Raw genomic sequence first — 14,984 nt, 5'->3', positions numbered from 1 at the left:
TATAACAGGCCTGCAAGGATCTTAGAGACTGATCTTACTTTCAGCTTTATAAAATCTTCTATCTCTTTACTTGAAATCTTTGTATCTGTATTTTAGCTAATAACTTAATCACTTTTCTTCTTAAATGATTTTCAGCAATTATTGTGGAATGAACCAAACATAAGGACAGAGCTACAGGAACAGACCATTCAATCCCTGCATCTTGTCAGTCTATTCCTTTAAGAATGTTTTACGTTTCTATGAGATCACCTGTCATTCTTCTGAACTCCAGAGAATACAGACCCAGTTTCCTCACTCTGTCCTCAACTCAGGAATAACTCTGGTGAACCTCTGCTGCACACCATCTATGGCAAGCATATCCTTCCTTAGTCAAGATGGCCATAACTCATCCAGCACTCTAGGTGTGGTCTAACAAGTATTTTACATAATTGAAGTAAGGCTTATTTGCTCCTGTACTCAACCCATTATGCAGTAAAGACTAAGATACCATTTGCCTTCCAGATTGCCTGTTACAGTTGTATGCTAGCTTTTAGTGATTTATGAACAAGAAACACCTTTGGATATCAACACTTTTTAATCTCTATCTAAGGAATACACTCCACAATTGTTCTTCGAGCAAAGATGGGTGCACTCACACTTATAACTACATTATTTTCCACCTACCTTGCTCTTGCTCACTCAGCTTATCTAAATCCTGTTGAATCCTCTTTGCATCTGCCTCACATCCTCACATTGCCATCACGTTTTGTGTCAACTGTAAATTCTGAAATATTACAGTTGACAGACCTATCCAAATCATTGATGTTGTTTATGAAGAGCTGGGGTACAAAAAAAATAGTTCTAGCTGTACTCAACTGGTCAAAGTATTCTAACCTGAGAATGGCTTATTTATTCCTTCGTCTACTTTCTAACTGCTAACCAATTCTCACCCATACTATTAAACCCAACCCCATATTCATTAATTTCTTAATCTGTTCAATGTTACAACCAACTGGGATAATGTGCTGTAGTGTATTACCTACTATTCCTGTGAGTTGTACAAAATACTAAAGACTTTTAAGGTATATACAGTAACCTAATTTACCTGACTTTCAGACCAAGGTTGATAGAAAGCAAGGATCATGTTTTTATACTAAACAAGAATTATTATTTGGTGTAAGCAATTAGTTTAAAACTCCAAGGAAACAGATATGGACAGTCAGAACATAATACTACCAACCAAAATTGTAATGGTCTTATAAATTCCTCCTTTCTTATTAGATTAGATTACTTACAGTGTGGAAACAGGCCCTTCGGCCCAACAAGTCCACACCGCCCCGCCGAAGCACAACCCACCCATACCCCTACATCTACCCCTTACCTAACACTATGGGCAATTGAGCATGGCCAATTCACCTGACCTGCACATCTTTTGGACTGTGGGAGGAAACCGGAGCACCCGGAGGAAACCCACGCAGACACGGGGAGAACGTGCAAACTCCACACAGTTAGTCGCCTGAGGTGGGAATTGAACCCGGGTCTCTGGCGCTGTGAGGCAGCAGTGCTAACCACTGTGCCACCGTGCCGCCCACGGTAGACGCACACAGAGAAAATAGATTAAATATCAATTCAGTAAACTTCACTTCCCAAGACCAATGTTGAGATAGTCTTTCTTTAGCCATCCAGGCCCTTGATGTTCAATTGTTTTGTTTTTGGAAGCTTTGTCTGTTCTACTCCTTGACTGTGCACTGTTCCATCAGTGTTGTTGGGTCAAAATCCTGGAACTCCATTCCTAACAGCATTGAGGTGTACCTACACAATACTGACTGCAGTGGTTGAAGAAGGCAACTCTCCACCAATATCTGAAGGGCAGCTGGTGATGGGTAATGAATGCTGGCCTGCCCAATGACATCCAGACCCCATGAATGAAATGTTCCACGCAGGGTTCTTTTCTTTTGTTGGACAAGATCTCTCCCTCTGGTCTCTGACCAATCTGCTGGTAGATTAATAAGGTGTTGGCTGCATTTCTCACAGTTATGTGTGATTGTTTTGGGGCATTTTTTTTCGGAAATGGATTGAAGCTGATGGAATTGACATGAGGGGGAAAGGCTTGAGATCCAATCAATACTCCAGATGTGTTGATCTCACTAAATTACCTCATTTAAAATCCTATCTCTTTGAGGCTGAACAATATAGCAGCCATTGCTGTTTAAGTATTTTCCACTGAAATGGTCAGAGGTAATCAATTAGTACCTGGGTGGTCTATTTGCATTTTAAGTAATTTCTTAAAGGTTTGCTCACCTACATGTGGGCAGAATCCACAAAATAAATCAAATTTTGAAGATCATGCATGGGTATGGAGTGTCCTTATTTCATGGAGCTTTTTACATACAAACATACAAATTGGGAGCAGGAATAGATTGCTAGAGGAAAATGTTGAGACCCATGCACTGATCCCTGCAGCATCCCATTTGTTATGTTTTGCCAACTTGAAAATGATCCATTTATGTCCATTTTAGAAGTAAAATAAAGTATTTAAATAGCTCAATGGGTGAATGGTATAACCATAACATTGTAAAAAGTCATAACTCTGGAGATTAAGTAACCAACACAGATATTAACTCATTTCAAATAAAGATGTCACCACCAACACTCCTAACGTATGATGTGGAGATGCCGGTGTTGGACTGGGGTGGGCAAAGTTAAAAATTACATTACACCAGATTATAGTCCAACAGATGTATTTGAAAATGCAAGCTTCTGGTGTGCTGCTCCTTCATCAGGTAGCTAGTGGGGATATTCAACAGGATACATAGACACAGATTTGTAAGACAAGGATCAAAGTGTCATACAATTGATACGATCTATTTGACAAACTTAGATTGCTGTTAAGTCTGTAGTCACTTAGAATAGAGATGCAGGTTTTGATTGATTAATATGTAAATCCCAGAATTTACCTCTATGAGATAATTTAACGTTTTATCAATACATTAACAAAAAAGGTGACATCTCCGCTCAGACAATGCATTAAAGATGTAAGGCTAGAGTCTATCTTGTCCCAACCTGGAGTTAGACTGTTGTAATTTCAAATGTAGGAACTTAAAAATGTCACATTGACTGATTGCCTACAGGTTGTGTGCTTTTTGAGCAAAATAGAATGTACATGCAAGTACAAATCTGCAAATGCAAATTCATTCCATAGAATTATATGTGAGTATGAGGGTGAGAGGGAGAGGAAAAGTGCATGTGTATGTATGTATGTGTGTGTGAGAGAGAGAGAAAGAATGTGGTGTCTGCTTGACAGAGTTTGTGCGCGAGTATAATGGAGAATTTGCCTGTGAGAGGGTGTGCGAATTAGTTTGAGTGTGTATGAGAGACAGTATTAATATAAGAGAGAGTCTGTGTGAGTGTGTGGGTGTGTGTATGTGTGTGTGTGAAAGAGTGTGTGTCCGTGCTTGACAGAGTTTGTGAACAAGTGTAATGGAGTATTTGCCTGTGACACGGTGTGCGCATGAGTGTGTGTGTGTGAGAGAGACATTAATATGAGAGAGGGTCTGTGTGGGTGTGTGAGTGTGTTTATGTGTAAGAGTTTATATGTATGTGTGTGAGTATGTGTGTATGAGAGTGTATAGTGTGGCGGGGTCACTTGTAGTGTGATATGAATACAAGATCCCAGATGAGGCCGTCCTTATGGGTATCGAACTTGGCTATCAGCCTCTGCTTGGCGAATCTGTGTTGTTGTCTATCCCTAAGTCTGCCCTGAAGGATGGTAACCCAAAGATCCGTGGCCAAATGTTCTTGATCGCTGAAGTGTTCCCCCGACACTATCAGTGAGGATGAGCATCTCATCAAGACCTTCCCTATACCTCCACTTCTTGCCTTAAAACAACCATCAAACCTGAACCAGACAATTCACAGCAAACTGCCCAGCCTTCAGGACAACATGGAAAACACCATTCAACCCTGACATGGCAACCACTGCAAGACGTGCGACGTGGATATGACCATTACACATGGGGACACCACCCACCAAGTGTGCGGCAGGAATTTGTGTGACTTGGCCAATGTTGTCTCCCTCACGAGCTGCAGGCAAGGATGCCCCGAGGCTTGCTATGTTGGCGAGACAAAGCAGACACTACAACAACAGAAGAAGGGGCACCATGCAACAATCGCTAGACAGGAATGTTGTCTCCCAGTTGGGGAACACTTCAGCAGTTCGGGACATTCGGCCTCAGATCTTCGGATGACTGTCCTCTAAGGTGGACTTCAGGATATGCAACAACGCAGAGTTGGAGAGCAGAGGCTGATCGCCAAGTTTGGTACCTATGAGGCCTCAACTAGGATCTTGGGTTCATGTCACACTACAGGTGACCTCACCACATTATACACACTCAGACAAACACACTCATACATTCACACACGTACACACATACTCTCATACACCCACACGCTCAGACAGTCTATCTCTCATATACATGCTCTCTCACACTCACACATACTCACACTCATGCTCACATCCTTTCACAGGACAAATACTCCATTACACACATGCACAAACATTGTCAAGCATGCGGACACACTCTCGCCCTCACTCTGACTCTCACACGTAAGCACACGCCCACACGCCCACACACCCACACACACACACACACACACACACACACTCACACACGTCTATGGAGCGAATTTACATTTGCAAGTTTGTATTTATAGGTACATTCCAATTTGTTCAAAAAGCACACAATGTGTATGCAGTCAATCTCTGTGACATTTTCCAATTCCTACTTTGGAAATAACAACAGTCTGACTCAATGTTAGGACAAGATAGACTCTGATCTCACACCGTTAATGCATTGTCTGAGCTGAAATGTCACCTTTTTTTAATATACTGATAAAACCTTAAGTTTTCTCAGGGCAATAAATTCTGGGATTTACATATTAATGAATCGAAACCTGCATTCCCATTCTAAATGATTACAGACTTAACATTAATCTAGGTTTGTTTAATACATTGCATCAGTTGTATGACACTTTGACCTTTTCCTTAAAAATTCTGTATCCTACGTATCCTGCCCCACTTAACTACCCAACAAAGCAGCAGCAGCGCTCCGAAAGCTTGTATTTTCAAATAAACCAACTGGACTGTAGCCTTATGACATGTGACTCCCAATGTAGGCTTTATCTAAATTTTATGGGCATGTTGAATCAGTTGTATTTGAGTTGAAGATCTAACTTTGAAGTGCACTTGAATATTGCCACTCTTTTAATGCTGTTGACTGTCTGTTTAGTTCACCAAAATATTGGAAAAATAAAGAGATTATACGTTGACACTAAATAGCACAAGTTAATTTAACACACTTACTTATGAATGCTTCAAGACCTTGCTCTTCGAATATACTATGTGTAATCTGTCCTGTTTCTGCAGATCACATTAGAAAAGAGAATTAAAATTAGTCCCACTTGAAACATAAGTTATTGAAATAGGAAGTGCACTAGAAATGCCCTTATGTTAACAACTAATTGATTACTGAAGCTGAAGGACAGCAGTCCTAAGTAAAGAATTAATAGCCAGATTACTATTACCTCTCTTGCAATGTCTCTTATATTATCACTGTCTGCGAGTTCTGATAAGGGTTGAAGCAGCTCTCTGAACCATACCTCAGTGTCTGTATTGATTGTTAGACCTGAGTGAGCCCTAATGTGAATTGGCCATTCATCATTTTAGAGCACACTGCTACTCTGGATTCTGTGCTGTAATTGGTATGAGATACTGACTTCTCAGATAAGGAAACATTGGGATGAAACGGGAAACGAGGTTTTTGATTACTGTTATTGTTTTGTTTTATCTGTACAGACATATCTTTACAGTATTGGAGTGGATTTGAATTTGAACACAAGATAAAATTGTTTACACAAATTTTGGTGTCCTAAAGATTTTTAAAAATTGATCACAATTTAACATTTACGTAAAATTAATTTGAAAAACAAAGTTCTTTTGGTCAGGAGCTTAATATGTATTAAAAAGGTAATATTTTAAATCCTAACTTTGTAAATGTCAAGTCATCTGGTCCCTTTGTTGCTAAGAATTGAAAAGTTTAACAGATGGGATATATCCTGTTATGGTACAATGTGATAAGTGGTCTGTAACAACACCATAAAAATAGAAATTGCTGGAAAAGCTCAGCAGGTCTGGCAGCATCTGTGGGGAGAAGTCAGAGTTCATGTTTCAGGTCCAGTGAGAAAGGGTCAGTCAACCCAAAACGTTAACTTTGATTTCTCTCCACAATGCTGCCAGACCAGCTGAGCTTTTCCAGCAATTTCTATTTTTGTCTCTGATTTATAGCATCCGTAATTCTTTCGGCTTTTATTTAGTAATTACAGTGGGTAGCAGTATTTTTCCTCAATGACAAGAACTAAGTCTCAACTGGTTTTTACAAGATCTTATAGTAACCATCATAACTCTATGTTGGCCAATTGTTTAATGGCAATGACAATATCAAGCATGTCAATATAAATCATCAAGTGGTTAGTCGAAATGGGGAGAATAATAATTTTGAAATTCTTAACGGAAATGATACAAAGAACAAAGAACTGTATAGCACAGAAAAAGGCCTGTTGGCACACCAAGTGTATGCTAACACATGAACCATTTCTAAACTAAACACCTTTTCTCTCTGCATGGTCCATATCTCTCTATCCCTTGCCTTTTAACATATTTGTCAAGATGCCTTTTAGATGCTGCTTTTATATCTGCTTCGACCACCTCCTCAGACAGCACATTCCAAATACTTACCACCCTCTGTAAAAAACTTGTCTCTCACATTCCCTTCAAACTTTCCCCCTTTAACCTTATACCCATGCACCCTAGCACTTGACATTTTTAACCTGGGAAAACAAACTCCAACCATCCATTTTATCCATGCTCCTCATAATTTTATAAACTTCTATCAGATCGCCCATCCGACATTCAAGTAATGATAAACCAAGTTTGTTCAATCTCTCCTCACAGCTAATGAGTAAAGTAATTTCAGAATAATTTAAGTAGGACTATTTCCTATTGAAATTATGCATTCCCTATATTACAGCAATTTTCAACTACATTTTTTTTCAGCTGGAAAGCAATTGTAATAACAATGCATTGAACGATTAGTTACTAAAACATTTAAACAAAATATATTAATAGCTTATTCGGTTGATGTCACATTTATGAAAATTTACAGGTTTGAAATATACTATATTTTAAAATAGTTTCAGTATCTAGTATAAAATGATTAAAATTTCCATAATCAGAAGATAAATGTTACAGAATTTTCTCAAAAAAGTTTTTGGAATTGTCTTTAAAATAACTATTGTAAATGTAACCTATTTATGGTATTTGTTAGAATTTTGAATGGTTATTATCATTATTTCTGTGCTGTGTATATTCATGTTTATTAACTTCATCCAATTGATTGGTTGATTCATCTGCTGCAGGGAGTAGTTAATATAAGTGTCCTCACATTTAAGCTAAGTGTAAGTGCGTGGAGGTAATGTTTTGCTTTTCTCTTCTTAGTTTATTTGCCTGCAGGCGAAATATCTGAAAAAAAATCTAATGGGTGAATTTGAATGAAACTTTGAATGCAGATGAGTGTGGCTCAAGGAAGAAGGTTAAATATTGACAAAGATCCAGATCTTGGAATTTATTCAAGGAACTTTTGACGTTATTGCTTTGGACAACTGATTTTTTGAATAATATTTTATGTTATTATTTAAAATGTGTTTTGCTTTGTTGAGAATGAGATTGTCTTACCTGCTACACAACTGTCAAAATGTGAACATATTTTCCAGAGCATATTGGATATTAGTTGACTTTGAACCTTCTAAGTGAGATTGAAGCTTTGTGTGAAACCACCTTTTTTTTCACCTTTTGGATACTGAGAATTAACTAGGCATGGAAAATCCTTAAGGAAGGGCTGTGTAATTGTAAAACATTTACCACAGCATGGGAGTGATATACCAACTATTATGTATCATCGTTATTGTTTCAACAGTTTGGGATCCTTTGTTCCTCCCAAATTTCCTCCATACCTCTTTGCCCTCAAGTTGCTTGCCCAGCATCCAATTGTATGAAAACAAACAATTGTTTTTAGTTCTGATACACATTCTGTTTTCTTGCCACAATCTCAATCCTCCGTCAGACTACCATCACAAGCTCAATCAAACTACTCTGAACCTTGACATTCAAATTGTCCCAGTTATGATCTGGAATCCATGTCCTATTCATTACTAGTATCAACTCATTCCACAATTCAACCCTTTGCTCCTTAGGAAAAAAAACTGCAACTCAACATCATTAATTTGTAGTTATATGACATAGTTATATCATAAATTGTCTCAATGTGCTTAACAGGAGTGCAATGAAGCAATATTTGTTTTCCAGCTATTTAATGCAATATTAGGGCAAATGGAAAATTGTTTGATCAAAGATATCTGTGTTAGGGAGTGTCTTAAAGAAGGAAAGAATGCAGAACATTCAGAAAGGTTGAAGGAGGCAGTATCAGAGTTTAGGGCCTACGTTACTAAAAGAACCACCATTATTTGCGGGACATGAGAAAAACAACATGGGAATGCCCAAGATGCTACAATTTGGAGATACAAATGAGCCATGAACAGAAAAAAATTACAATAATCACATGAAGATCATATATGCAAACCCATTTCTTGCTGTTCTTTGACATAACAAAAATAGTATAATGTAATATGCCATAATGCTGCCATTCCTAAGTCTCCCTCCGCCTATCTCTACCTTGTCTCATCTCATCTGATGAAACTCTCATCCATGGCTTTGTCCGTCTAAATCAGCTAACTCTGTATTCTTCTGGATGACACTCTACCTTACAACCTCCCTAGTCTTAAACTTATTCAAGACTTTGCTCCCCATATCCTAATGTTCACAATCCATTCATTCACTACCCCAGTTCTCACTGAACTCAAATGGTTCCAATCTGTCAATGCCACAATTTTAAAATTTTTTATCATTGTTTTCAAATCTATTTATAGCTTCACTGCCTTCAATTTCTCTAACTTCTTCTAGTCCTATAATCCTCTGAGATCTAACTGCTCCCACAATTCTGACACTTGTGTTTCCCAGCTTTTCATTTCTGCCTCATCGGCAACTATTTTTTCAACTGTCGAAGCTCTAAGTTGTAGAATTCCATCTTCAAATCAATTCGCCTCTCTACATCTCCTTTCTTCTTAAAGGTACTCTTTAAAATCCACTTCTTTTTGATGTCTTGGATCATTGTTCAAACATCGCTTTGTGTAGTTTATGTCAAATTCTGTGTGAGAACTCCTGAGTTATTTTGTTACATTTAAAACACGAGATGGATGCAAACCACTGTTTTGTTCCAGAACAAAACAATTCAAGATTTGGAGATGCTGGTGTTGGACTGGGGTGTACAAAGTTAAAAATCACACAACACCAGGTTATAGTCCAACAGGTTTAATTGGAAGCGCACCAGCTTTCGGAGTGCTGCTCCTTCATCAGGTGGTTGTGGATAAAGGAGCATTGTTCCGAAAGCTAGTGTGCTTCCAATTAAACCTGTTGGACTATAACCTAGTGTTGTGTGATTTTTAAATTAAAACAATTCAATTCTTCCCAATTCAATGAGGCACATTTGAATTGCTTTGGGTTTTTGGACTGCATACGGTAAATATTATTGATATTTAACCAAATGTTAGAAGTAATGTCTTCATGTTATTTTGAATTGTTCTTGAAAACATTCAATAGATCTGTTATGCACTCGACCATTGTAGAGGTTAGAATTAGATGGCAGGTCCTGACAGCTTGAGGTGAGTTGAAAATGATATGAGTCACTTTCACATTGAAGTATGGAGCACACACATTCCTTGTAACCAACCAAAGGAAATAATTAACCAAGTGTGACTTAATATGGAATAGAAATTCTTCATTTTTCAGGTTTTTATTACATGTTGACTGAAATTGAATTTTCTCCCAGTGTTAGAGAGCATTTTAGAGCACATTTTGACTGAATGGAAATCGTAGAATTAAAAAGCTTGAGATGTCTTTTGAAGTCTCTTGTGGAGAAAGGAAAAATTGCTCTTTCTGTTCTACTGAGTGTTAGTGTGACAGCTACTTAATAAGCATTCGATCACTTGGAAATCTACTGTTGATTCTGCTTTTCACTGGGAAACAAGGTGATTCAGCGGATTAGTTTAGGATTGATAAATTGTGTTTCTCTTTGGAAAAGACTTGTTGAACTTTGTTATCACTTGCGTGCTCTGATAAATTACATAGGCTGTCATTCTGGTTTTAGTGTAGCATTTGGAACATTGACAGTACATCAAAAGTAGTTTCTCAGCAAAGCTGATTTTGGATGTAATATTTATCAAAAGTCTAATGTGTTGAAATAATAATGAATTGAAAGATATTAAGGATGTTGAGGAATCACGCAGATAAATAGAAACCTTTGCAAGAAAGTATCAGTTAAATCTTGCAAATACTTTTACCGAATTGTAAATCTTTATAATGAAATGAGAAATGAATACAATGGAAAATAAATAGTCAAGTCATTTTGACTCATTATTTAGCCATCTTTCATGACACAAATTTCCACAAATGATTTATGAGTCTTTATCTCATTTGTCCAAATGTGCCATATGCACAGATATAAAGTTGTTTTCATTTTGCAGTTATAACAAATAATTTAGACCTCCTTTTCAGCTATAATTTTCTGAGAATTATCAGTAAATTTATAGCATTCCAGACTGTAATTTTTTTGCTGCAGTGGCTCGGTAGCTTAAAGCTAGATCTCTTTAATCAGCAATAAACATTTTATGCCACTTGAGGCAACATGCTGTGTTTTCTGAGATAACAAATTAGGTGCCAACAATTTATAATACATTTGGGTTATTACACAGAATGAAGCAGTATTTAATGCAGCTTGCTGCATAAAGATTTTACTGTTGCCACCCACATGCTACGTTCAATCCCACAAATTAAATATTCTGTTGCTTTTCAAACAGTGACCTATCCCCAAAATGCCATGCATTCATTGGAAACACTCAGCAGTGATGGCATGGAGAGAACAGGGCTAACATTTAGGACAATAATCCTTAGTTTCAATGGCGTGAATCCTTAACTGTTTCTCTCTCTGCAAAAGATTCATCCTGATCTGGATCATATTTCTACATTTTGTTTATTTTGATTTCAGATTTCCAGCACTGATTTTCATTGCATGTGGGTATCATCAACTAGGCCAGCATTTATTGCTCATTTTGAATTGCTCTGCGCAAGGTGGTGATGCTGGTCTTTGTAGGCTGCTTCAGTCATTCGAGGTCAGGCAGAAGCACAATACTGTTCAGGAGGCAGTTCTCGAATTTGGATGCAATGACAGTGAAGTATCAGTGATATAGCCTAAGTCAGGATAATGTGTAGCCTGAAGGAGAACTTGCAGCTGGTGATGCTCCCATGCATTTACTGGCCCTGTCCTTCTGGATGGGTTTGGAAGACACTAGCTAATGCATTTTGGTGAGTTTTGCAGCATGTCTTGGACATACTACACACATTGCCACTTTGCTTTGGTAGCGAAGAATGCTGAAGGTAGTGAAAAAGATGCTGCTTTGTCAGGGTTGTGTCAAGCTTTGTCAGTGCTGTTGCAGCTGGAGAATATTCCACCACACTCCTGATTTGTGCCTCTTGGATGATGGACAAGCATTGAGGACTCAGAATGTAAGCTACACAGAATTCTTGGCTTCTGACCTACTGATGTAACCACTGTATTTATATGGCTGGTGTTGTTCATTTTCCTGTCTATGGTACCTCACTCAGTGTTAGTAGTGAGAAATTCAACAAAGGCTAAGGGGTGACCTTATCGAGGTTTATAAAATCTTGAGCAGCATGGATGTGGTGAATGGATAAGGTCTTTTCCCTGGAGTGGGCTAGTCCAAAACTAGAGGGCATAGGTTTAAGTTGAGAAGCCAAAGATTTAAAAGGGGTCTAAGTGGTAACTTATTCACCCAGAGGGTGGTACATGTATGGAACGATCTGCCAGAGGAAGTGGTGGAAGCTGGTACAATACCAATATTTAAAAGGTATCTAGATGGGTACATGAATAGGAATGGTTTAGAGGGATATGGGCCAAATGCTGGAAAACGAGACTAGATTAATTTAGGATATCTGGGGGCATGGGTGAGTTAGACCGCAGGATCCATTTCTGTGCTGCACAACTCTATGACTCTAACCTCACACCATTAATGCATTATCTGAGTTGAGATGTCACTTTTTTTTAATAAAACCTTAAGTTATCTTGAGGATGTGACTTAAAAGAAGTTCTGGGATTTACATATTAATGAACTGAAACCTGTAATCCATTCTAAAATATGAAAGACTTAACAGCAATCTAGGTTTGTTCAATACATCATTTCAGTTGCATGACACTGTAATTGTTTGCGATGAATTCTGTGTCTTATGATCCTGTTCGACAGATACCTGAAGAAGGAGCAGCAGTCCGAAAGCTAGTGCTTCCAAATAAAACTGTTGGACTGTAACCTGGTGTTGCATGATTTTTAACCCCAGTCCAACACCAGCACCTCCACACCTTAAAAATATCCAACAGCCCTATCTCCATTGCCTTCTGAAGCTGAACATTCCAAAGTTGCACAATCCTCTAAAAGAAAATAAAACTTCTCTTGTCTCTTCTATAAGGGTGACCTGTAATTTTAAAACAGTGCCCCCTATGTCTGGATACACCCACAAGGATAAACATCAGTGGTCAATACCATTCAGGATTTTATTGGCTTTCATCAAATCACCACTTGCTCTTCTGAACTTGAGTGAAAGCAAGACCAGCTTGTCTAATACTTCCTCATAAGACTCATTCCAGGAATCAATCTGGAATGCCTCCTCTGAACGGCCTCCAACTCATTTACATCCTTCCTTAAATAAGAACTCCAAAACTGCACACAACATTTGAGATGGGGTCTTACGAAGGCCATGTGTAGCTGAAGCATACGATCTTTACCTTCTTGTTTAATTTCTCTCCTCATAAAGACTAGCATCCTATTAACCTTCCTGATTACATAATATCTTTGCACACTAACCTTTGGTGACTCATGCACCAGAAAATCTAGATCCCTCTGTGCAGTAAGAATTCTATGTCACTCTCCATTTAAATAAGACTCTGCTATTTAATTCTCTGCCAAACTGAACAATTTCACATATTCCACATTATTCTCCATCAACCAGATTTTTGCCAACTCATTTAACCCAGCCATGTCGTTCTGCAACCCTGTTATGTCACCTTCACTCCAAATTTTCATACCTATCTTTGTGTCATCTGCAAATTTAGCCTCCATGTTCCACGTTTCTCTCATCCAAGTCATTGACTTAAATTATAAAATGTTGAGGTCCCAGAACAGCCCTGGTGAACCTCATTTACCACATCCTGCCAATCTGAAAATGACAATCTGTACATAAATCTGTTTTCTGCCTGCCTGCTACTTTCTATCCATGCTAATACCTAAGCCCCTCTACCATGAGCTCCTACTTTTATGGTGAACCTCACTAAGCCTCTTCTGCAAATCCAAGCACAGTACTTCCACTGACTCCCCTTTATCCACATGTTACTGCTTCAAAGATTTCCAATAAATTGGCTAAACAAGATTTCCCTTTCACAAAACCCTGCTCACTCTTCCTAATTGCCTTGCATTTTTGCAAGTGCACAGTTATAACTTGCTTGATGATTGATTCTAACACCTTACCCACAACAGACAGCAAGCTAACAAGGGACTACTTCCTGTTTTCAGTCTAATGGAACATTTCCAGAATATTATGAATTTTTTTGTTGAAAGGTGAGTGCTGGTTGGACTTGAAAACATGGTATGTTTCTCAATGGTTATAATAGTAATAACAATAATTCTTGAGTGGAAGAAGATGATTTACTATATGTAGTGCATTACTGTGAGCAGTTTGGCTCATTGAGAATTGTGATGGGACCGTAACGATGTATATACGGCTTTCCCACTCTAATGAATTCCTCATTTACACCTTCTTTATTGTGAAATCGGGTTGAATGATATTCATGGAAAATGGAAAGAATGGATAGGGATTTATCCCATCAAGAGACATAGACTATCTTCTAAATGGGGAAAGGCTTTGGAAATCTGAAGAACAAAGGGATTTAGGAGTCCTGGTTCAGAATTCTCTTAAGGTTAACATGTAGGTTCAATGGGCAGTTACGAAGGCAAATGCAATGTTACCATTCATGTCAAGAGGGCTAGAATACAAGAGCAATGGTATACTGCTGAAGCTGCACAGGACTCTGCTCAAACTGCTTTTTGAATGCTGTGAGCAGTTTTGGGTCTCGTATCTAAAGAATGATGTGCTGGCCTAGGAGGGTGTCTAAAGGAGGTTTAAATGAATGACCTCAGGGATGAAGGATTTGTTTTATAAGGAGTGGTTGAGGACTCTGGGTCAATGCTTGATAGGTAAGAAGGATGAGTGGGGATTTCATTGAAACTTCAACAAAGTTCCACATGAGAGACTGGTTCGCAAGCTTAGATCACATGGAATCCAGAAGAAGCTAGCCAATTGGGTACAAAATTGGCTTGAAGGTAAGAGAGAGAGAGTAGTGATAGGGGGTTGAATTTTGGATGGTAGACCTGTGACCTGTGGCGTTCCACAAGGATTGGTGCTGGGTCCACTGCTTTTTGTCATCTATATAAATGATTTGGATGTGAATATAGGAAGCATGGTGAGCAAGTTTGCAGATGGCACCAAAATTGGTGGTGTAGTGGGCAATGAAAAATGTTATCTTAGAGTTCAAAAGAATCTTGATCAGGTGGGCTTATGGGCCGAGTAGTGACAGATGGAGTTTAATTTAGGTAAATCTGAGGTATTGCATTTTGGTAAGGCAAACCAGGGCAGGATGTATATATTTAATGGTAGGGCCCTGGGGTGTGTGCCTAACAAAGAGAGCTTAAAGTACAAGCACATAGTTCCTTGG

The 14,984-nt window shown here is 38.4% G+C and overlaps 1 long non-coding RNA gene across 4 annotated transcripts in view; it reads left to right on the top strand.

The window, feature by feature from the left end:
* Nucleotides 1-14,984, top strand: part of LOC140480660 (uncharacterized) — a 293,960-nt gene that overhangs the window by 99,190 nt on the left and 179,786 nt on the right. Inside the window, exon 3 of one of the 4 annotated variants that reach the window (XR_011961373.1) lies at nt 7,532-7,625. The exons of the other annotated variants lie outside the window; for them this stretch is intronic. This is a non-coding gene — a long non-coding RNA (uncharacterized lncRNA). Of the gene's footprint in view, nt 1-7,531; nt 7,626-14,984 lie in introns of those variants that run through there. 4 annotated transcript variants of the gene reach the window in all.

The sequence above is a fragment of the Chiloscyllium punctatum genome, chromosome 8 (assembly GCF_047496795.1).
Source record: "Chiloscyllium punctatum isolate Juve2018m chromosome 8, sChiPun1.3, whole genome shotgun sequence".
Taxonomy (NCBI): Eukaryota; Metazoa; Chordata; class Chondrichthyes; order Orectolobiformes; family Hemiscylliidae; genus Chiloscyllium; species Chiloscyllium punctatum.
This window is presented reverse-complemented; position numbering and strand designations above follow the sequence as displayed.